This window comes from Calidris pugnax, unplaced genomic scaffold (genome assembly GCF_001431845.1).
Source record: "Calidris pugnax isolate Ruff unplaced genomic scaffold, ASM143184v1 scaffold44, whole genome shotgun sequence".
NCBI lineage: Eukaryota > Metazoa > Chordata > Aves > Charadriiformes > Scolopacidae > Calidris > Calidris pugnax.
This window is the reverse complement of record NW_015094506.1, coordinates 34,362,784-34,384,037: the sequence shown is the minus strand read 5'-3', so window position 1 is coordinate 34,384,037 and position 21,254 is coordinate 34,362,784.

Below are 21,254 nucleotides of genomic sequence, written 5' to 3'. Positions count from 1 at the left end.
AAAAAAGAAAAAATATTTGGTCCATCCTTGGAAGCCTGTGGCTTTTGTTGACATTCCTATCAAGACAACTTCAGGAGTAAAGGCTTCCTCTCAGGCAAATAAACAAATCTATTTCTGAGTAATTATTATCACAATTCAGGTAGTGAATGTTGCAAACCATGATGCTGCATGCTAAGTGACTGACTGATAGAGACATGGAATTAGCCTTTAGAAATGCTCTGCCTGAAGTGCTGTTTGTTTTGAAATTATTAAGGTGCACTAATAAAGAGCAAGATCAGGATTATTTTTTTCTCTAGATATCCAAGGCACAACAGTGTCAGAAGACATCCCCTTACACTCTGCATGTGAAATGGTCCCAGTGCCAGTATTTGTTATCCCTTGAGAAAATGGTCAGCTCTGTTCTAGCAGTGCAGGATGGAGCACCCCTTCTAGTAACCCTTCTGCAACCACAGAAGGATACAGAACAGAAAGAAAAAAATCTCCCCAAGTACACCAGTGCAAAGAATTTCTTGAATGTTGCAATATATGGACAGCCATTTGCACAGTTCATCACGGTTATTTTGGGCTCCTAGCTGAAGTGCCCAATTTGTTGCTTAAGATATTACTTTAGAGACAAAGATACACCCTTACAGAGTGATTCAGCCCAGCCAACTGCAAGTGCCTATCTCTATTCATTGATTACAGAAGGTTCATTGGACAATTCTGTTAAGGGGCGAAAGTTTTTTGGAACACATTTATGATTTTCAGAGGTGGTGCTGGGTTGATGCAACGTCATGTTGTACACACAGCAGAGTGCCTTGTCAGTGCAGCCAGCCCTCCCACAATCAAAGCACACCTCTACTTGTCACTATTTTGCACAGTAGTATGTTTCCAGGGATATAGAACAGCCTACCCTTGGCCCTGAAGCAATTTTGCAAACAAACATTATATTGCAATATAAAAATAATCTGTAAAACAGATTGGCAGCAACTATGCTATTCTGCAGTCTCACTGTGTTAAGTATTATTCTTCTAGATGACACAACTCTGTATGTGTTACGGCATTTTTGCATAGCAAGTCACATACACAGAAATTACAGATGCAGGTAGAATACCTAAATGTTGCTTTAAACTAAAGATAGAAATTGCTGTATATTATACTTGGTTTTCTCAACTATACTCCAGCATCACGCATTGTACTGAACATTTAGAAAGTAGCTTGATACTTTCTGACCATCTGTACAGGGCCAAATGCACCACTGTTACAAGAAGGTCTAACTCCATTTCCTTCATAAGCATCCCGTTTAGCCAAGGAATTTCAAAAGGTTAAGAGACCACCATCAAAGCAGAGCATGAACACGTGTTATCTTATACTCCTGTGATATATGACAAGTTGAATATTTTCCATAATACAGTCATGACACTCCATGATATGTTTATAACTTACTGTGGATAAAAAAGACTAAAAAGTCTTTCTTTGACCATAGTTGCTGTTCAAGATCATCTTGGATACCACAATAATTTTTATTCCTTATTTCTTATTTATTTTTTTGTCAGAGTTAGGTTGATGGTTGGACTAGATGATCTTTAAGGTCCCTTCCAACCTAGATGATTCTATGATTCTAATATCTCCCTCTGTTTTAAGAAAGAAATGGAAGTGCTGAGGTACTTCTGTGCAAATAGGGTCTTCTTTATTCTGAACTTTGTATTATTTTCCTCCTGTGGGTTGTGTGAGACACAAAAACCTTTTGTACACTTGGAGATGTACTTGTTCAGCATGCCTGTCTTGGCAAGCATAAAGCCTTAATCACTGTAGTAACTAAGCAAATAATAAGAAATAGTAGGCAACCTTGTAGTTACAGCAAATCAATGCACGTACACAGAACATCACATCAACCTTGGCGTGAAACAAGAAGAGCAGGCCACAAGTTAAAATTTTCTGTGGTGTCTGTATATGGAGGAACGTAAAGCCAACACACAGGCTGATCCAAAGAGCAATGGGGAAATGACTGGAGGTCACTGGAGCCCAGTGACTCACACGGGGCTGCTCTCTGGCCCAGGCTGTTATCAATGAACATGCTGGAAGGGCAAAGGCAAGACAGAACTGATTGCCTGGTCCTTCCCAGCACATTGATAATATAATCACATAATTAAATAAAAATAAATAAATAAATAAAAATAATTAAATAAAATATAACTACATAATTAAAGCATCTCATCTGCCACCCAGTTTTGTGTCTCTTCTTGGGGAATCAAATTAGGCAACAAGCTGTCAAAAATCACTATGGCCCAGAAACAGTGCTAAGAAAATATGACTACATATAGAAACAGGAGTCGATATGATAATGGAATTTCAAAAGTGCAGCTAAACGCCTGTTCGTTTTCTGAATCTGTTGTTCATCTGAATCAAGTAAGGCTTGTGGTGACTGAAAGAGGTTGTAATACATTTTGCTGAAATAGGTCCTGCGAAATGTTAGGTGGATTTCATCCCGCTCCCAAGAGAGACAGGTCTTCAACACAAAATCATCACTGCTCCTGCCACTAACCGGCATCTGCGCTGGCAATTTCAACAGAAGAGCTGAAAGCACTGCCAGAGGACAGAGAATGAAATCTTTACTGCTCCTTAGGGGTTGTCATTTGGGAGAGGCACGAGACACTCTCGCAGGAGCAGAGAGCAGTGAGCACCTGCGTATGCTGCCTGAGAGCCTGCAGCTCCCCTCGAGTCCAGCTTATGGCCCCTTATCTCTCCTTATACAGCTTTCATCACTCAATCACTTCAGCAGTGTGTTTGTCTCGTGTTTTGTGAGTACCAAAGCCTTCCTTCCTTTTTTCTTTCCCATGGATAAAGAAGTGAGGTGATCATGCTAAATACAATATACCAGCATGTGTGAGAAGGTTATCCTCACGTGTCCTGCAGTCACTAGGCACAAAGCCAGTTTCTTGAGGCTTGTTTCAGGGATGGTTGACTTTCACCTGGGGTGAGCAGAGGTCTTCAACTTCCAAGACTCTTGATGTGATATATTTTATAGGTTTGATATTTTGCATGTATTATTTTATTTTTTAAGAAAGAATACGACAGAATATAAATTGCTTAATATATTCCAGGTGTGCAGGCAGGAACTTATTCTATTGCTTAAATATGACAATACCAAGTATGTAATACTGTCGCTATTTGTGATCAGTGTTTTGTTCATCCACTTTTTATTCTTTCCAGATTTCATTCAAGATGACCACAGCCATTTTAATCAGCCATTAAATAGGCATTTCTGCCCTTACCAGGAAAATTCAAGTGATCACTAATTCAAGTAATTGAATGTACTGAAGAGAAAATAATAAGCTGCTGTCCTCAGAAATAACTAGAGATGGACTTGTGTAGGTTGTCTCTGAGAAGCAGTCTTTGCCAAGGTTGCTTCTCAGCAGCTTAGAGTATTCCTTGTTCAACTCAGTGTTAGTAGGCCTTACTTGAAATCAAAATTTAAATGCTCCTATATGATGCAGCAAAATATGGATAGAGAGGTGTAGTGTATAAATACATAATAAAAAAGGTCTGTGGGTGCTTAGGCAATTTACTAGATTTACCATATTTCTTATTATTCCTGTAGGGAAAAAATAGCACTTCAATGCAAGAATCAGAGAAATAATTCTTAATTTGCTGTGTTTCATCTATTTGTCAGGGTAGGGTAAAACTCCTACAGAGACTTAGATCAGCATCAACTTTTAGCTCTCAAAAGCTCCATCTCCTCATCTTTATTTTATGAGTATCAACCTTGTGTTCTCAAAAAACAGGTTTCATTTTCACAGGTGCTTGTGAAGTACACAGTTGCCGGCAGCTAAATATTTAATAAGAAATGTCAAGGCTACAGTGTTAAATACTGTAACCTGTTACCACCGTATCCGTACTCCTTTCTTCAAGAAACAATTTCAGAAAATTAATTGGATATCTTTCTTTTCTCAAGGCCTTAGCTTGAAGATCTTAAAGCTGCAGTATCATTTGAACTGATTCTTTTTTAATCTGTAGTTTCAAGTGAAAATTGAGGCAGCTATCTCATGCGTGTGATTGCATCACAGAAATCATCGGAGCTGACAGTTTCAGTTCAGCCCAGACTGGGGATCAGAACAGCTTACAAGCTCTACGTCATGGCTGAAGTACTTTGGCAAGACAATGTGGAAAAACCTGTACCTGTACAGACTTTCATACCTCGAGCCACTGCCGTTAGTTAGGGTCGAATTGATATTGCATCATAGCTCACTCTACCAGCTAACGTGGTATTTACTGATGTTGCAATAGTTGTACCTTGCAACAGAAAGTGTTATCTCCAAGTTTAGGTGTGGTTGTGAGTATCCGACTGAATTCAAAGGTCTGTGGCAGCAAAAAGGGAGAAGAAAGAAGTAATAAGTATATTAGTTTAGAAGTTCCACCTGAACATGACAAGGAATTTCTTTGCTGTGAGAGTGGTAGAGCAGTGGAACAAGCTGCCCAGAGAGGTGGTGGAGTCTCCTTCTCTGGAGACATTCAAAACCCGCCTGGACGACTTCCCGTGCAACCTGCTGTAGGTGGACCTGTTTTGTGGGTTGGACTAGATGATCTCCAGAGGCCCCTTCCAACCCCATATGATTCTATGATTAGTTTGTCGTAAGACCTTCTACAATTCCTCAGCTTATTCAAAAGTAGCCCCTCTACACAATGGAAGCGACTACAGTGAAAAAACACTGTACCATACATGAGTGTCTGCAGCCTACTCAGATTCGGGAAGTTTTGTGGGCAACTTTGGCGGTTTTCTTGTATATGAAGAAAACAAAATTACTTTTAGTTTTTAGCTGCTGCTGCAGCACTAGCTGTCTGTCTTCTTTCAGTAATGAAGCCTAATTTTTTCAGTTTGGTTTATTGAGTTTGCACCTGATTTACAGACTTACATTTTGTTCCTCGCTTAGTGCTGCATGAGAGAGCTTCCAAAGCACTGGGATAAAAGGATATAGCACTATGTGCTTATAGGGAGCACAGTTCTACTTCTGAGAGAGTTTCCTACACACTTGCCATCAAGTATGTAAGGCAGATAGCCCCAGGGTTGTCTCTACATACACCATAGCTTCTTCATTCTGATCACGCTGCAGATGTCCGTCTTGGCCAGCCAGGTTGAGGGGATGGCCATGCTGTACTGCCACAGGCTTTAATGAAGTAACAATTCACGTGTAGCCATTAATTCTGAATCCATAACTGTGAAGTTTTACACAGGCTTTACCAAGGTCTGAGGCTGACATGAGAATACTTCTTGTTGTCTTCCTTGGCCATGAGCACCCTGGCCCTCTGATTTCAAACCATCTTGCAGCCCTGGGGAAAGGATCTGTGTTGTTTGAAACCAGTGATGCTACCGGAATGTGTTGGACAGCATCTTGTTGTGCTAGTGAGTCCAATGAAGTCAGAGAAAGATGCCATCTTTTCAATTCTGCCTGCTCTACCCCATAATCTTCATTCAAGCTAGCACAGCTCATACACATTTGCATGTGCATGGAGCCTGATGTATCCCAGACGCATTAGAGCTATTGAGCACCTGCAGATTGAGCTTCAATTCATGTGCTGCAAAATCAGTGTCCAAACTGTGTCTTACTTCCAGTGCATGTGCAAATGAGTTGCACAGCAGGCCACATGCTATAAACCTCTCGCGCTGTGTCTATATGTTATAGCACACACACACACACTTGAGAAGTGCCTGGATTTGTGGACATGCAGACACTCAGACACTTAGGAATCCTCGACAAGTGACAAAAAAGGAAGTAGTTCAGAAGGTGATTCATAAAAGCAGCAGCCTACTGCTAAAAGGTGTGAAGTACGAGTGTGCATGCCCGGATGAGCAGTGCATGTGGCCAAGATGCCAATTCAGTCATAATGCCAGACCACAGCATAACTGGGGTGTGATGACCATTTATGTTGCAAATAAACTGACTTCAGTTCTTAAATTATTTCAGAGAGCTTGGAAACTATCTAGACAGTGTATAAACTGAACTGTTAAGTCTGAGGGAAATAGTCTGAGCGAATATACTGAACCGGCAACCCATGTCAGAAAGGATGAGCATTGATGTAGCTAATCTTATACTGGTATCTCTGACTGCTCTGGGTGGGCTGGGGTTCTCCACCCTGTGCCAAATTGACCTGTACCTAACTTCTCTTGTATAAAATGCCTTTTCAGGTGTGTTTTTTTGTCTGGCCGGGTACTTGATGGAGTGAAGCAGAAGACTGGAGAAAAGTTAACTCCTTCTCTTGCTCTTGCACCTAATATGTCTTTTTTATCTTTTGGAGAAGTGTTAGATTATAGAACTGAAAAATACTATGCAAGAGAAAGAGTAGTTACTGATGGAGTTCCCAAGTACTACAACATACAGAGAGATGAGGACTGTCAAAGCCAAGACAAATAGTAGCAGGAGCCCAAAGATACATAAATTTCAGATTGAGTCAAAACCACCCAGAGGTTTTGTATAAATAAAAGTTTGGAATTTCATTTAAAAATAGTCCATTAAAAGTGAAATATTCCAATACAGCAGATGAAAGTGTATCCACAGAGGGAGAGAATCGGCTCGCTTTGAAGTCAATGAGAATAAAATTGGGGACCCAGTATTTTGAAAAGAAAATCAAGGAATAAGGTCATCCTTAAGGCAAGAAACTTGAGTGTGGGTTAGCCTAAGAATGCTGTAACAGACAGAAAGAGGAGCCTGAGCTTTGAGCTCGGCTCAGACACCAGCCTTTCATCTGCTGCCCAGTTGCTCTGTGCTTTCCATCTATGGCATAGCAGCTGTTATTCCCTAACATAACTGGGTGTTTGACTAGCAGGAAATAAAGTTTCATCACTATATAACAGATAATTTGGTTTTAGATACATTGCTGCCAGCAACTCTCAGTCACATTTGTTAAAATTTCATTTCATGTGCCTCACACAGTCATGTCCATACAAGGTGTTGGCCAATAAAGGCAATGGGAAGTTTGCCACGACTTCAAAGGAGTCAGGATTTCCCAAAATATTCATCACATGGTAGTATATTTGGCATGACAGGCAAAATAAGATTATTTTACAAGTCATTTATTGTGTGCAAAGAGTATTAGGTAAATAATCAAAGGTGAATCCATCCAATGCCTCATCTCTGCCAACACATATTTATCCTTATACAAGCCACACCCTTTTGCTTAGTTTACTCTCTAAAATATACATACTTCTCATTTTCAGTCAAGTGAGTGGTAAATCACCACTGTCTGTATTATAGTCTCACAAGTGGGCAGATTAAGACTATCTGCTTGAAATCCTGCTCCACTGAAGTCAATAGGAAAACTTGCACAGATGTTGCATAGCGCCAGGATTTGATGCTCCCTCAGAGGCTGTATCTGAACACGCTGTATCCACCAGCTCTGACTGTTGACTGGAAGACAGTCCAACTTCTTATTACCTTCAGCAAATATTTACCTCCTACAAAAGTGGAAAAGTCCAGTACACTTTTCTTTAGGAATATGGAACTGCTATTTTCCTTAATAGATAGGTTAGTCTAATGGTTCCTTTAGCTCTGTATTTGACAGTGGCTAGTACTATATACTTGGGGGGAAAAGGTCAGGAAAAATCATGACTACAACATAACAGGTTTTTTCACAGTATTTCCTACCCTGATATCCTGTTTATTTGCAATAAAGAAACTTCAGAGGTCTTGGTTTCAGCTACATAACGGTGTTTAATGTTAATAAGATAGAATTTTAGAAAATTCTCTCACTGCTCTACTGATGAATGTCCTCCTGATAGAACCCAGTATGCAGTTTGCCTTATTTACCATGAGAGCACAGTTACAGAAGCACAGAATAATTTAGATCGGAGAGGTCTGCTCTAAATCACCTGGTCCAACCTAATGTACAAAGCACAGCTGATTTCAAAGTTAGATTAAGATGCTCAGGTGCTTCTCTAACCAGGCTTTTAGTACTGTCCAGGATGGAGGTTCCACAGCTTCTTTTGGCAGTCTCTCCCGCTGTGCTTAATCTCTCTGTAGGCTTGATGTCTATTGACTGAAATCTTCCTTGCTGCAGGTTTTGAGTATGGACTCGTCTGCTCGCAGTGCAATTCTGAGGAGACTAATTCTGTCTTCTCTTTAAATCCTCCCACCCTCATCAGACAGTTTAAACCAGTAATTGGATTATTCTCTTGGCTTTCTCTTCAGGCGGAACAAACTCCCTCAGGCCTTGCACATCACATGCTTCTACCTCCTCACCTTGTTAGTGTTTCATATTCAACTTAGCATCCACTGTGACCGCCACCATCAGCCCTTTTCATCAGTGCTGCTACTCAGCCAGTTAACTCTCAGAGCACCGTGTTCTCCTGCTCCAGGTGCAGAACTTTGCACTGCCCCTTACAGCTTTATGAGGTTTCTGTTGGCCCAATCATCAAGTTTCCAAAGGTCTTTCTGGACTGTGGCTCTAATATTTGGCAGGCCACGCATTACCCCAGTTTAGCTGATTGTTAGTACTTTTCATTACATTTAGTAATTCTAATTGTGTATTTTTCTATATTTGACATTGTGCATCATGAAAGGGATATTGGCGCTTTTCACAAAACATTTTAGTGTGCAAATGCCAAACAGCCATCGATTGCATGAATAGCAAGTAGCCCTTTTGGAAAAATCTGGTGTGGCTTTTAAGTTACCACCATCTCCGTAGCTGTTTTCTGCTGTCTTTCACCTGTAGATCCCTTAGCCAACAGCAGAATTAGTACACAGGCCACGTTGCCATGTTGTTAGGCTAATGCCATCACAGAGGCAATGCCATCACATGGAAGTAGATAAGAAACAGTTACATACTCCCTCTGTGAGCTGAGCTGTAAGGGCTGTAAGTGCCTTGATTGTAAGACTAGCATGTGAAGAGTGAACAGAACAGGCAGGGAAGGTGTTGTTTTCATCGGCTGAAGACAGAACTGGATGATCATCTAAGGCACAAAAGAAGATATTTTATGTTAACTAAGACTCTTAACGGAATATGCAATAGTAAACCTGATGATAAGTTTTGTGGTTCTGAGGAAACCAGTGACATTTCTACATCATTTTTTTGCCTCTAAAATGGAATATTACTTATTAGTACTTCACGGATATATGGGAAGAACTAGTCTGTTGTTAAGTACTATGAATAAAAGTGCTAGTAATAGCAGTGGTATGTAACTACATCACCAAGGGTATGACTGCCTTGTCTTATGCTCAGGTGTGACCTTTATAATTTATAAGCCTAAGTGCAGTCAGCATGCCATTAATATCTGTGTCATTTTATATAACAGTTTGTAAAAATAGATATGCACTATCTTGCAGTATTAAGCTCTGATCAGGAATAGAGACTCATTAGAACAGCATGAAGAAATACAGATTTTTATTTTTTTTTCCAGTAGAAGATTTTAATATTTCAAAATTTGGAATGAAACCAAGGAGTGTTGAGCCTTTTCATGGCATGATGCCTCAGCTTTGAGGCAGCCTGTCAGCCTCGACCCCTGCACGTCTGGGGAATCGAGATTGCCAAGAAGCCACAAACTGGTGGGTCCATCCTTCCCAGCTCTCAGCACTCTGTCAGCCCCGAAGCGGAGGAGTCTGTAAGCCCAAGATCCCCTAGAACCTGCCAGAAGGGCTGTTGAGAAGAGAGACAGGCAAACTGCCAGGCTCAGTTGTCTTGGAAACCTGCCTGGATTCCATTGGAAATTGGTCAAAAATGGAAATTCTCTTGTGGAACATTTTGATTTCAATGAATGGCATATCCTGATGAGAAAATGTTTCATCAGAAATTTTCTAGCCAGATTGTTCACTGCTGGAAGGAGATAAAGCTATTTTACGGATTTGTTTTTTCATTATTATTTTTTTTTTGTACTCCCACATGGTTTGGTAGGATCAGATTAATGAGCAAAGGACTCTGAACGTGCAATGGCATTTGGTTCTGAGGTTTTACTCCAGGAACCCCTCTCTCTGGCTGAAATCTAAGTTCCAGCTCCACCATTCAGGCTGCAGTTAGAGGAACTGTTTCAAGAGATGCAGGCTGCTACCGAAAGATAATCAATTGCTCTCTACAGCTACATTTCTTATGTGTCCGTAAGTGCTCTTTAGTTGAGAACAGCCCTTGCACGATTAATTGAAGTAGAAGCCTGCCTCTGATTAAAGATACACGTTAATACCAGATTAGTCTTGAAAACAGGGAGAGGAGATTTCCTACGGAAATCCTGGTGTATGTTTCTCTAAGCAGTTTGTGTTCACTTAGACAGCTTGTAATAGTGCTACAAACAATAAAATCTAACCCTCCCCCTTCCCCGCCAAAAAAAAAGCAGCTTCAAAAAGTGTAGGATTTTCTGGTTACTTCAATTTAAAATGGCAATATGTAAATTAACAATAATTCTGTGAGTATAAATGTGTTTTGTGTTTAGGTGGGCAGGTATTGCCTAATTGCTGTGAAATCAATGAATATTCTATTAATGCAGGAGAAATGTTACTTCAAATACCATGAAGACCAAATGTCTTTTCTCAGACAAACATCAGAGGCTCTATCATGCTAAAGAAGAATAAAGTTATTTAGGTAAGTGAGCTAACCAAGGTCATGTAGATAGGAGAAAAGCAGCGGATGTCATAAACCTTGATGGTAAGGGGGTTATGGAGTCTGCCTTTCATGAGATTTTTTAGGAACAGTCTTGGCATACAAGATTTAGAGAAAACTGCCATGACATGGGTGCAACACTGACAGCAAAAAGCCCTGCACTGGGCTGTGTAATGCCAAACCCCCTTTGTGCTGTGCTATCCCCAGTGGTCTGTCCTTGTTCTAGTACAGAACACTACTCCAAGTAACACTCCAGACCATGCCGTATCTAATTGTTAAATAAGCAGATACAACCAATCTGCAAAAGACTGTGAGGACTTTTGAGACCAGGATGAAATTCAGGAAGATCTTGACACATAGCAGAAATGGTATAAGAAAGACAGGCTACAGCTTAGAGTTAGAAAAATCAGCTGTGTAAATACAGGACTTGAAACTCTCTGCAGGGTAGCAGCTGCTCAGAAGAGGATGTAGGGGTCATACACAGCCACAGCTCAACATCAGTCAACAAGATTGCTGTGGCAAAAATGGAAGAAAACATCATGTAAGAGTACTGCGGGCCATAGATAATTTTATGTTGTGTTGAGGTTTGGCCACCATATTTCAAAGAAATTGTAATCCAGAGAAGGAGACTGAAAGTCTGGAAAACATGATCTGTGAGCAAGGACTAGAGGAAGCATGAGTGTTTTATTTAGGGAAGGCTGACAGAAAACAGAAAAAAAAAAAAAAGTCTTCAGACAAAGGCCAATAGCAAAGGCAAAGCAAATACATAGTTCTCTGTCATCACTGTGGATGAGAGGAAGAAATGAGTTTGCGCTACCACAAGGAAGGTTTAGTTTAGACATCAGGATCATAAGCATAGGTAGGTAATGGTATGGATCTACGGAGTGAATGGTATGGATTCTATGATTACTTAAGGAAATGAAATTCTCCATCACCAGATGGAGATAATACAAATATGAAGCAAGAGTTGTAAGGAAAGGTTTATGTATTACAGATGGTAATGGGAAGATGCATTAGCTGACCACTAATGGTCCCTTTCACTATTCTTCCTAATACTCTACAAAAACTACGTGTTACTTTATCTGACCAACCAGCAACAGTGCTGGCATATTCTATAAGGATTTTAGGGATAATTTAAACCAGATTATTGGGAGAAACATCTTCAGTGAACTTCTAAAAGAAACACAGTACCTTAAGAAGAAAAGTATATCAAAGGGATGGTTTGTAACACAAATCTGTTCCAGTAACACTTCTGTCTGGTGTAAATCAAGTGACTTTAGCTTCAATATGTCCTGTCTAGAACCTAACTGTACAACAGCATAACAGACTCTCACTCCTCCAGTATTTTCCTTTCATTTCATGGTGTTTCCGTTTGCAGGATAAAAGACTGATTGCAAGTAAAAAAAGTTTAGAATTCAAGTCTTGCCTGGGTTATTTTTTAAAAAAGTACTAAATACATTTTCCTTTTGACAAGCTATATTGTTAAAATTAAAAAACAAAACAAACCAACCAAACAAAAAAAAAAACAACAAAAAACAAGACAAGGAAAAAACCACATTCAGGCAAATACAATTTGTAAAAAACAAAATTTCTGTCTTGTGTTTTGAAAGTGTTGCTAGAAAAGGGTGTTACTACTTTATTGAAGAATTGCAGGCCATTTTGTGCTCTTACATGGGCAGGCACATGTACAGTCTCACATCCTTGAGAACTAGTGAAATTTTGTACAGAGGCATAGGCTGAAAAGACAGGGCATGGGCTGATGGAGAAAAAGGTTAATTCTTGTTTGAAGAAGCTGGCTTTTCTCGGCAAGGTGGGTCCCTCTGCATTTTTAGGGGAGGATCTAGGAGATTTTGCTGTCTGGACAATCCACAAGCTAGTATTTAAGTTGAGACATGAACAGGAGCCTTACAAACTGGGTAAAGGCACCCAGCAAAAGCAGAGTAGGAGACACCCCAGCACCAAAAGGAGCCTCCATTGGATTACTTACAAGCTGCATCTCCCTGTACCTCATGAGTTCTTTCTTTCCTATGCTGTTTGTACATCACATCATTACTATGAAACAGAACAAGCATTCTCCTAATGTCATTCTTCGCACTAAAATTTCAACTATCTGTAGTTATGTCATATTTTAATATAGGTTTTTAAAATTAACGGAAAGCCATATTTACGGTATTTGACTTGTACAGTATTGAACCCAGCAGCGTAAGGAACAGTCAAAAGTGTTGATGTACAAGGAGCGAGTGTCCTGCTGCAAACAGGAGGTGTCAGTTCCGACAAGGTCTCTTGCTAAATGAGACTGTTGTCATAATCAGCTGCTTCTCACACCATGCTACTTCGACTATTTGAGGTAAGCCTCCTTCAAAGACAGCCGAGTTTCAGTGGCCATGTCAACTCTGTGGCAGGAGGAATTAATCAATCAGAAATATTTTTTTTTGGCTCCTGAACTGCTGAGCTCAGAAAACGACCATGCTTGTGACCAAATGAACAGAAACTCCCAGCTGCATTTGCCTTATCGCTCGGCAAGGCTGAACCTCTGCCCCAGCTGGACTGTGATGAGCTTTTGAGCAGGCAAAGCCAGAGGCTGATCACAATTCACTATTAATGTTATTGTGCTACTTTGAGACTCTCAGCAATAGCACTGAGATCCACAGAGGCATAACACCGGTGTGAAGACGGCAAGTGAACAGTATGGAAGGGCACACGGGTAAACTGAGGAGCAACACTTTCCAAGTCATTTCAGAAATTCTCACAGTTCTGGTTCTTTGCCCCATAGCTGCATAGTAATGCCATCTAACCTCAGCCTACAAACTGCCACAGCTTCAGTATTTTGGTAGCAGAGTACTACATCTCCTGGTCCTTGAAGTGATCATCTTTTACAGTATGATCATATGGCTGGTGAGCCGCAAGATCTGCTGCATCACCAGGTGTCTGCTCCTGGAGTTTCCACAGTTGCCAGGGATCCTTTCATTACAGCCAAGCTGCTTGTGCTAGCTGGGCAACGATGCAGCCTAGTCTGGCCTCTAGGTAAATCCCTTTGGCCTAAGACCAGCTGCATTTGGATCTGCTTCACACAAAGTGTGTTTGCTGTCCAAGCTTTCTTTTTCACTTAAGTCAGTCAGATGCCTCTGTTACCAGTTCTGTAACGCGGTGGTTAGAGCTGGAATCCCCTCTTCAGGGATGTGCCTATCAGTCTACAGCTAAGGATGCAATTTCTTTTCTGTGGTCTAGCCAAGCATGACAGTTGGGATGGGGTGATCACCAATGTCGCTGCACTTTTTATCTTACTCATCACTTGAGGCTTAGAAGGATGGGGTCCAGTCATTCCACGCTGGTGACAACTGTGTGAGCTGGCAGAATCTGTAATTACACAGGCTGCTTTCTATTTCTGGATACATGGGATTTAATGTTTTTTATTATAGTAGCACCTAAGGGCCCAACTGAGTAGGGGCTCTACCCTCCGGATATTTGCTGAGCTGCCCTGTCTTTTCACCCCACCATCCTGAGAGTTTCTTCACCTGATGGGATTCTTTCCTTTCCACTAGAAAAGCACAGACATGACAACTATTGACAACGTTTATGTGTTGGTAAGACAGGAAGAATTTTTATCTTGATTAAGCACTAAGGTGTGGGTGGACATGGAGAGACTGTCCATCAATTCCTCTCTCATCATTTGAGCTGTGTTGTGAAATGCAGAGCACATTCCTCATGCAGTTACACAGGTGGGAGGAAAAAAATATGATGAAGGCTGGAGGTTTGTGGCTTCTAGCAACAGAAAGAAGGTTCCTGCTTCATCTGCGGATCTGCACCTACAAAATAGACTGCATGCCCTGGTAGCAGCTGAGGGGCCAGGAGTTCAGTCAGGAAGGGCTTGAGCAGGAGTGGACTAAATGGCATCATGCAGCTCAATTTTTATGATTATAGGACCCTGTCTGAGGGTCAACAATTGCTAGGAAGAAACAGGATCCACATGACAAAATGGCAGGCCAACATGGTGAGGACAGCCTTAAACTAGGAATGACAAGGGAAGGAGATGAGGACATACAATCAAATAAGGAAGTGGTGGACCAGTTTGGCAAGGAAATGGTGCAGGGTGACATGTAATCAATAGAATAGGGTGAAAGAGGTCAACTTAATCAAACGCACATCAATATGGAAGTGTCAACAGTATGACATCACGGAGAAACCTCTCATAACTTTCCTGGGAAATCAGCACGACTGGGTGCCCATCTGAAGTGCCTGTACATTAATGCATGCAGCATGGAGAACCAGCAGGAGGAATGAGAGGTCTGACTGCAGCCACAGGGCTACAGCATCTCATTGGGATCACAGTGATGTCATGGGATAGCTCACACAACAGGGGTGGTACAGTGGGTGGGTGCAGGCAATTTAGCAAGGACAGGCTGGGAGGGAGGGAAGGGATTGCTGTGTTTGTGAGAGAGCAGCAGGGGATGCATGGAGCATGCCTTGGGAAAGGTGAGAGCTTCTGATCCGGCCCACAGGAACAATATCTTGCTGAAATGATGCATTAATAAACTTGGAAGCAAGCTCTATATGCTTCCTGTGAGGAAGGGTCATAGTTGGAGGAGCTTCATTGTGCAGAAAAGAAGGACTCTGATGCTAATGCAAGATGTTCAGAGTGGGGCGTGTGACCTTTCACAGTGCAGCTCATGAGCAATACCATCTGCAGTGTGTCTGTCTCAGAGCATCTACAGCTTCCAGCTGGTGATGCCTGTTCTTGATCTGAATGGTAAAACCTCAGTTGGAAGTGTTCTTCAGATGCTATTCATGTAAAAACAGAGCACTGATTTTTAAGACTTCCAAAGCTCTTTGGGAGACTGCTTAGATTCAATAATGGCATATACGGGAACCGTAAGATCTCCACATCCTGGAGGTTTTGCAAAAGACTGCCATTTTGCTCTTTATCACTGTGTGCAGTTCTCACGCAGGTCTTCAGCTCATTCCACGTTTCTTATAAGACCTCAAGCCAGCAATATTTCACTGCACCTGCGCTAATACCCCTGTACCAGATGTCAAGACAAATATTTATGAGTCCCATATGCCAAAAGAATATTACCACCTTCCACTTCTTCTGTCTAAATGACAGAATAACCTGTCCCCATTGGCACCAGGTTGCCTGATTTCACAAAAATTTCATAAGGAATTAATATGAGATCATACACAAGGAATAGCCCTTGTAACATTTAAGGTACTTTAACAAACAATATAGGAAAGCTTCCTCTAGTCTTTCCTGCATATTAAATTTGCAGAAGACTTTGGTCTCTCCTATTGCCAGTCTATAAGAGTTAAACAATACTAGATGCACTCAGAGGGAGGAAAAAGAAATAAGAAATCCTGTGGTCGAAATGTGACATTATTTTACCAATTGCAATTATTCTGACTCCAGTGGAATTTTTGCCACTTGCATACAGATTTCTTTTTATAATCATATGCACTTAACTTGAAATAAAAATAGACCCAGAAAAATGAAAAAAAAAAAAAATCTGAAAATTTGGGAATGCATGGCCTGGAGTTTACTTTGAAATTGCAGAAAAATGAGCTATCTGTGAAATATTGGTCAGGACCAGTGTATCAGACAAGAAAGGTTTAGAGATGTTCAAATCCATCCTCTGGACTCAGAATTTTGGACTATTTCCTTATCCATCTTTTCTATCCATTGTTACTCAGACTTCTCATACCAGAGACATGATATTTTGGCTGCTTGCAAATTAACTTCTGAGAGCAACAGGGGCAGAAGTCACAAAAATGAGAAGGTATCTATTTTAAATACCTACCACATCATAGGGCAAACACTAAATAATACATTCGCTTTCAGACACATATACATACTCTTTATACAAAACTTGATAACACCGGTAGAAAGCTTCAAAATGCCATTTTAAGGAAGACTTTTTCATACATGTTCTCGCATGTTTGGAAGAGGCAGGAGAGGAGAGAGAAGTGGGCTTCGTGTTGTGGTTACACATATTTGTTTCTATTTATAGTTAAGCGACTCACAACTTGGTGAAAATCACATTTTCCAGTTGCTTCAAGGCAAACTGCCTGCAGCATTCTCCAAGCACTTTCTTCTCTTTTCTTCATTTTTTTCTTTTTTTTTTTCTGAATAATATTTAGGGTTTGCATCTTATTTAACACAGCACAGTAATACTGAAGCTACCAAATGCAAAGATAAGCGTTTCTTATGATTGTGCTACTGTGTTGAGAAAAGTAACTTTTATGCCACAGATATTCTAAATTTGGGAGAGCTGGGTCTCTGCCAGCAGCCTGAGGCTGCCTCATTCAAAGCGCCACGGAAAGACCCGCTAGGGCAGATCTATTAGTTTATAACATATAAACATAACGTTTAGGCTTATAGGAAAAAAGTGCTTTGAGAAAAAGTGCTTTAAAAAAAATGTTTTAAAAGCCACCAGGAATTGCTTTGATACCAGAACTGAGAACCAAGACTGATGACTGATTAGCAGAACATCTATTACCAGAGGCAATCTATTACCAACAGCCTAAATATAAAACACCTGGAAGAGTTTGCTTCTGTATTTTGCTTTGTTTACATTTATCCCCATTAGCCCTAGGATGCTAAATAAGGCATGCATCACATTTAACTTTCCTGTAACCACATGAAGAAAATGTTTTCATTTTCAATAAAAACCAAAACAAAACATAGTGCAGTGCTATAACTTCACATACTAAAAATTAGGACTTGTGTGAGAGACAAGAAAGTAAGTTGAGGTCAAATGCTTGAGACACGAGCAAAGAAACTTGTCAAAAATGCAAGCAAGACCAACAAGGTCATCTTTGTTCAGGCCCAATGTACCTGAATCCTTAAGACACTTTGGTTTTTGATGTTTCCTAAACAAACGCTTAGGGTATATATTTTTCTTAGAGTTTACAATGTAAGGATAAAACCAAGCTATTTTGTTCTTTTATTGTTTTAAATAAATATACTCAATTTGGATTTGAAAATTGTAAATTTAGAATACATTACATCACCATGAAACATTTAGAACATCTGTGGCTATGAAACACATTCTGTTTCACACTGAATTTCTTAATCTACAGAAACAAAAATGGTCAATTCATCACAGATAATAATAAAAAGCAAAATGAAATACCATAGGTACAGGTATTATTTGTACTTCTTATGGAAGACCTTTACTTAATGGCTGTAGCCATTTCATTGTAAGCCAAACTACCAAAAAAAAAAATTAGAAAAAAAGGAAAGGAGAATTATAAGACAAATTAGCAAAATAGGGAAAAGAAGAACTCCAAGACTTCTTGAGACACTGTGGGGGCTGGCGTAACCCCTCTTCTTTGGGGTCCTTCCAGCTGCCACGTGTGGCACCCTTTCAGCCAGGTAAATAATCAGCAGGATTTAATTGCGGCCATTCCCACCCTATATGTTTCTTTGATTTTGATATGGATGTAATCTGAGGAATTGGTTATTGTACAGATAATATTATTTCTTCATTTAATAATTTGATACTGCTACTTACGTAATCTTTTTAAAATATTTGTTTCTATAGCAAACATTGGCTTATCAAAGGAGCCAGCCTCCTTTAGCACACTCACGTTATTGGTCTGTTATATAGACAGAGTACCTAGTAAGTAATCAGGGGAACACGGTGAAATTTCGTATATTAAGCACTGAAATAAATGTCAAACTAAAATAGATCTATATCATCATTTAGAATTAAAAGTTATAAGGACTTTTTTTTTTCCTTGAGCAACGCTCCCAATGGATATTTCTTTGCTCATTTTGAGATTACAGTACGCCTGAAACTGCAATGTGTTGCGAGAATTTACTAAAGAAATTACTTGATTGATGTTCAAATAACCATCCCCTACCAAGGAGCAGTTGGTATCAAAGTATGTTATTTCAAATCCATTAAAAGAAAGATCTGTTGACAAGATGTAGTTAAAATAAGACATAGAAACCTCCTTTAGTCTACCTGACTTTGATGATGTGTGATATGCCCTATATTTTAGCTGGGGCTTTGTTCTCTGCTAAGAGAAGTGTCACCCTGATGTTGCAAAAATGCTCATTTTGTGGTTTGACAGCAGTGGAATGGAATCGACCATGCCTGGCTGTCGGCTGCCCCGGCCCTCTCTGTAACCACCCGGGCCATAGTCCACCTGAAGGAGTATCACCAACACACATCTTCTTCCACACAACAAAATTGTGTCCTTCCAGCCCATCTCCCTCCCTACGCCAACTCATACCAGTACCAAATACCAGTACCAGGGGGGAAAAAAAAAGAAAAAAAAGAAAAAAAAAAGGAAAAAAAAAGGAAGGAAAAAAAAAAGGAAGAAAAAAAAAAGGAAGAAAAAAAAAAGGAAGAAAAAAAAAAGCACCCACAAGCACAGCCGAGGATAAAGAACAGGAAGGGATTACCTTTTCTTTTTATGCAGTAACACAGATCAGCCCCGTCTGACTGATCAATCAGATACTTCTAAAAAAAGTGGGAGTTTTGAGTTTTTGTTTGTTTTGTGGTGTTTTTGTGGGGTGGTTTGTTTTTTTTTTAAAGCAGAAAACGCCTTTTCTGTAATAGAGGGTAACTTCTGATGTGTTTTTGGGGGCGGGTGGGGCAGAGGTGTTTAAAATATAAAATAACCAAGCATGAAGCTGTCAGCCAGCCTTCCAGCCCCCCCCGGCCCGGGACACCGGGCGGGCTCTTGGGCACACCGAGCACCCCTGCAGACGGGTGGCTGCGCGCCGAAACACCGACGGCATTTTTTGGGGGGGAATAATCAGCTTTCATTAAATGATCCAAAAACTTGTAGTCCGGAACCGCCCTTGCCGGGCAGGGATCAATCCCGGCGCCGGGGAGGCCCCGCTGTCCCCTCAGACGGCGCCCACTGCCACGACCGGCTCTAACCGGGACGGCCCCTCGGCTGGCGGCGGGGGCGGGGCTGCGGTCCCGGTCCGCCACCGTTAGGGGGCGGGCGCGCCGCCTCCGCGCGTTCCTCCTCCTCTGCAGCGGCGGCGGCTCCGCTGGGCTTCCTGCTCCGTCGCCGGCGGGCGGGCCGGGGGCAGCCTGCGCGGCCGCTGAGGGGGGAAGGCTGCGCGACGTGCCCGTACGGCCCAGGTAAGGGCTCCGCGTTCTCCGCGGGGCGGCTAGGCTCCCGCTATCCCCTCCTCTCCTCACCGGGGCGGCCCCTGCTCTTCCCGCCGCCCGTCCCTCTCCTCAGCGCGGGGCAGCCAGCCTGGCGCTGGCCGCCTGCCCTCCCTCCCCTCCGCTGCCGGCTTCCCCCGAGCCGGCCGACTTCCCCGGGCCGCCTGACCCTTCTTCCCCCGGAGAGGCTGAGGCGGGACAGGGCCCCCCGGTGTGGGGCAGGGCCGGGCGGCGCCCCCCGTCCCGCCGAGCGGAGAGAGGGGTGAGGGGGGGGTGGTGGTGGGTCTGCCCTCTTCCCCTCCGCCTCCTTCCCTCGCTCTGCGCCGCCGGGCGGGGGGGCTCCGGTGGATGCGCTGGGGGCAGGGGAGGGGATGCGTGTGTTTAATTAAAAGCTGTATAGACCGTTAGGAAAAGGCGTGAGCTGATGCGGAAGGAGGCAGTGCCGCCCGTCCCGGGTTGCGGAGGGTACCTGTGGCAGCACTCGGTGCCCGCTCGGTTCCTAGCCCCCGGCGTGCTGAAGTAGGAAAAAAACCACAGTAATTCCATACTTTTTTCAGTGCTTATTTTTGGGGGTGGGGAAGTGTTACCGTGTCTTCAGTCACGTTTTTGCCGGGGGGCGTGTGTAATTCACCCCATCTCTTGAGCTTTCCCTTTTTTGCCCCCCCCACCCGTGAAAAAGGTTGAACGGTCACGTCGTGACTCCGGCGGAGATCGCACTCCGTGCCGGGCCTTCTGTATAACGCGGTGCGCGGCCCCGCTGCGCGCCCCCCTTTCCCTCCGCCGGGTCCCCGCGCAGGGTGCGCCCCCCTTTCCCTCCGCCGGGTCCCCGCGCACCCTCCCCTCCCCCGGGACGCCGCTCAGTGTGAGCCCCCCCGGAGCCCTTACTAGTTCTTCGCCGGCAGAAGGCAGCCGACCGGTCCTCTTTTAACAAAGCACTTATTAAATACTAACAGGAGAATTATTGCGCCCCCCTTTCCCTCCGCCGGGTCCCCGCGCAGGGTGCGCCCCCCTTTCCCTCCGCCGGGTCCCCGCGCAGGGTGCGCCCCCCTTTCCCTCCGCCGGGTCCCCGCGCAGGGTGCGCCCCCCTTTCCCTCCGCCGGGTCCCCGCGCAGGGTGCGCCCCCCTTTCCCTCCGCCGGGTCCCCGCGCAGGGTGCGCCCCCCTTTCCCTCCGCCGGGTCCCCGCGCAGGGTGCGCCCCCCTTTCCCTCCGCCGGGTCCCCGCGCAGGGTGCGCCCCCCTTTCCCTCCGCCGGGTCCCCGCGCAGGGTGCGCCCCCCTTTCCCTCCGCCGGGTCCCCGCGCAGGGTGCGCCCCCCTTTCCCTCCGCCGGGTCCCCGCGCAGGGTGCGCCCCCCTTTCCCTCCGCCGGGTCCCCGCGCAGGGTGCGCCCCCCTTTCCCTCCGCCGGGTCCCCGCGCAGGGTGCGCCCCCCTTTCCCTCCGCCGGGTCCCCGCGCAGGGTGCGCCCCCCTTTCCCTCCGCCGGGTCCCCGCGCAGGGTGCGCCTCCCTTTCCCTCCGCCGGGACCCCGCGCAGGGTGCGCCCCCGCTGCGCGCCCCCCTCCCCTCCCCCGGG